We start from the raw sequence: 3,524 nt of genomic DNA, 5'->3' as shown, positions 1-3,524 counted from the left end.
ATTGAATTTTGCCATGCATCTTTTATTTGGTAGACTCAATAAAGTAGACAGTCTTTATAAAGGTATGAAGAAACAATATGACAAATTAAAAAACAAAACCTAGTTTGTACTAAAATGTATCTGGGTTGTGATATCCACTGCAGATGGAACAGTAATAAAGTGTCTGGGGAGGCCCAGGCCAGGGAGAAAGGTAGATCGGTGACTTAAGCTGACAGTTGCGCAATCAGGAACCAGATTGGCCCCGGGTGAGGAGCCGACGCCACGCAAACCTGGATGTGAACAAGCTGAGTGGAGGTTCAGGCACAGGACTAGGGTGGAAGGGGGCCAGCTGGGAGGTGAGAAGTTGACCAGACACGGGAGCTTTGCCAACGAGCCTACATGAAGCTGGCCGCATATCGAAGACAAATTCATGGGACCCGGAGTTCCCTACTTGTTCCGGTACACAGGTTGTGTGGAGGTACTGTCACCAGTGCGAGCCCTTGACTTCAATCCCTGGTCTCGGGCCACCGGGGAGGCCACCAGTTTAGTGTGTGAAGCTGTGCGTGGTGCCAATGGCTCAGCAAGGAAGAGAAAGCCCTGTAGCCGCCCACTCAGCTCTGCTCTGGGGAGGAGCGACCTGAAGTTTGCTAGAGTGCGGATGGCTCTCACTGTGTCCGCCAGCAGCCTTAACCTCACAGCAGCAGACTGCAAACAGGTTATTGCCAACCATCACACACAAGCTGTCTCATTCGTGTCTGGCTGGGATACAGACACAGCTGAGTACGTTGCCTATGTTGCCAAAGACCGTGTGACTCAGAGAGCCTGTGGCATCCTGGAGTGTCCTGAAGAGCTTGCTCAGGATGTCATCAGCACCATAGGTCAGACCTTTGAGTTGCACATCAAACAATATCTCAGGAATCCACCCAAGCTGGTCAGCCCCCATGACAGGATGGCTTTGGGGGCTCAGCTTGGGATGAAGAGGAAGAAGAGCCATTGACTATCAGTATTACAATGACTTCTCAGGGAAGGAACCCCCTCTTGGTGGGTGGTAGACATGAGGCGTCAGGAAGGGGCTGCTTGAGCCACTCTGCCGACTGCCCAGATGCCCAGCCACTGGGGAGCCACACTGCCTATAGGGCAGCACGCTGCAGGAGACCCTGAAGTCCATAAACACATGCTGCCTCCACCACCCTGCCCTGGAAGAGAACTCTTCCATGACCCCTCCTATGCCAACATCCAGAATCTAGATAAGCCCTGCCCCAATCCTTCCATTAATGGCAGTGCACCCCGAGACTTCTGACATGAAGCCCTTTGAAGATGTCCTTTCGATGCCTCCACTTTCCCAGTCTATGCCCATAGCTGAGCCACTCCAAGGGGAGTCCCGGTTCCAGGGAAAGCTGAGCAAGTGGGAGGCTGAGACACAGCTGCAGCTCAGCAGTGACTTCTTGGTGTGAGAAAGCAACCACACCTGGCCAGTGCGGGCTCACTGCCTGCAGAAGTGGGCAGCCCAAGCTCCTGCTTCCGGTGGCCCCTGAAGTTGTGGTTTAGACAAAGGATCACTGCTGTGAGAGTTTCAGTCACCTCATCAGCTGCCACAGGGTCAATCACTTGCCCATCTGCTCTGCAGGCAGCAAATTGTATCTATAGCAACCCATGGATCAGAAAGTGATTCTTCCCAGCCCTTCCTGGAGGCTGCCCTTCATCCCCTTCCACCATGTTCTCTAACTCATGGGACCTCTGTTCTGTGGGTCTGGTCTTGGGTGGGAGCTGGGAGCAGGGAGCAGTGTGGACACTGGGTTTAGTGCCTACCTGAGAAAGAAGGTTTTAGTTAGGAGCCTGTGGAGGTATCCTGCTTCTGCCCAAACCTCACCAAAGTACTAATTTACAGAGTGGTCCACTGCCTTGGCCTTGCCTGAGACAACCTGATGCCTTTTCCCCCCCAAAGGGTGAGTTCTTATAATGGAAAATGCCCTGTGGTGATAGTGCAGTGGAGCAATCATGCTTTGGGGGAAGTGAAATAATCATACCTCTAGTTTACCTTGGTCTGCAGGGAACCCCAGATCCTCCTTAACATACCCTACTCCTCAAAACTTTGTGCCTTTGACTGTCTCCTAGGTCTGTAGATACTTTAGGCAGAGTTCTCAGGCCCTTCATGGATAGGGTTGCTGCCACCTTGGCTTCTGGAACCCTGTCATGCTCAGCACCCCTTCCTGTGTTTGGGAAGAAGGGGGCAGGAGTGGCAGCTGTCTCCTCTGTCTTTTGGTTGTGCAGCCCTTAAGAGATTGTCCCAAGCCGGACTTGGTGGCACATGCCTTTTATCCCAGCACTCAGGAGGCAGAGACAAGAGGATTTGTGAGGCCAGCCTGGTCTACAAGAGTCAATTCCAGAACAGTCAGGGCTATGTAGAGAGGCCCTGTCTCTAAAAACCAAAAAAAAAAAAGAGACAGAGAGACACCAGTCCTGATGGCGAGGGAGGGAGGGCCAGGATTGGACCCCTGCCTTGCGCAGTGGCTTCTGCCTTGGTCCCTTTCCCCAAGGGTCTGTACGTTTCTTAAGCCCGCCCCTCCCCCTCCCGTGTTTGCATGTGTGTTACAGTCTACAGCCAAAGCATGGCCCGGCTTCCTGCATCCCCATCCAGGCTCCCTCTTTGGGATGGGTGTGTAACTGACTTGGGCCTCCGGTATGTGAACAGTTGACCTTGGGGTGGGTTTTGTGGAGACTGAGACTGAAGCTGTAGACAACCCCCAATACCGTTTGTGGTCTGGAAACGCACTCTCTTTTCTTCCTTTACATGCATACAGTTTAGGGCTGTGAATTTGTTTTCCTGATTTTGCTTTACTTTTGAGCACAAAATGTTAATAATCAATTACATTTATACATCACCTTGTTGACCTTTCCAAACCTTTAAAAAAAAAAAAAAACTGTTGGGAGTTTACTCTCTCTGGCCTAAAAGGAACTAGGACTGGATTTTTTTTCTTCTTCTTCTTCCTTAAGAGACCTGAGCAGAAGTTTGATTAAACAGTGTTGTGGGGTCGTGATGCGAAAGTTTACTTCAGATCCTACCTTCCACCTACCCCTTGCAGGCCGATGCAGTCAGGACAGAAACCTTGCAAGCTCAAACTGTAGCCTTGTGAACAAGGAGAGGTCAACTGGCTTCCTCTCTTGCCATTGCCTGTTTTAGGTTTGGTTGTCTTATTCCAAAGGGAAATAGTCTTCACTAAAGTCCGTATTTCTTCAAAAATAAAATTAGTCTGTATTAAATGTATCTGGGTTGTGATATCCACTCCAAGGGGAATGGAGCAGCAGTAACAAGATTTACTCTCCATTGGCAAGGGCCAACAGGACGAAATATACGAAGTAACAGTTTGCAAGATGGTAAATAATAAAGGAGACACTAATCCCTAAGAGTTGAGCAATAAATAAACTGAATCATGCAATTACCCCACCCAAGAGTCTTTGCTTCAATAAACTATGCAGGCCCGAGTACAGCAAGGATGAATCCGTGTGGAACACAGATGACACCTTGAGGTGGAAGAAAGAAGTGA

At 50.1% G+C, this 3,524-nt stretch overlaps 1 pseudogene; it reads left to right on the top strand.

Moving 5' to 3' along the window:
• Window positions 1–278: 278 nt before the first annotated feature.
• Window positions 279–1,704, top strand: LOC131911142 (SHC-transforming protein 1-like; annotated as a pseudogene).
• Window positions 1,705–3,524: the final 1,820 nt, after the last annotated feature.

The sequence above is a fragment of the Peromyscus eremicus genome, chromosome 5 (assembly GCF_949786415.1).
Source record: "Peromyscus eremicus chromosome 5, PerEre_H2_v1, whole genome shotgun sequence".
Lineage (NCBI taxonomy): Eukaryota > Metazoa > Chordata > Mammalia > Rodentia > Cricetidae > Peromyscus > Peromyscus eremicus.
The sequence above is the reverse complement of the archived record's forward strand: the minus strand, read 5'-3'. Positions and strand labels throughout refer to the sequence as shown.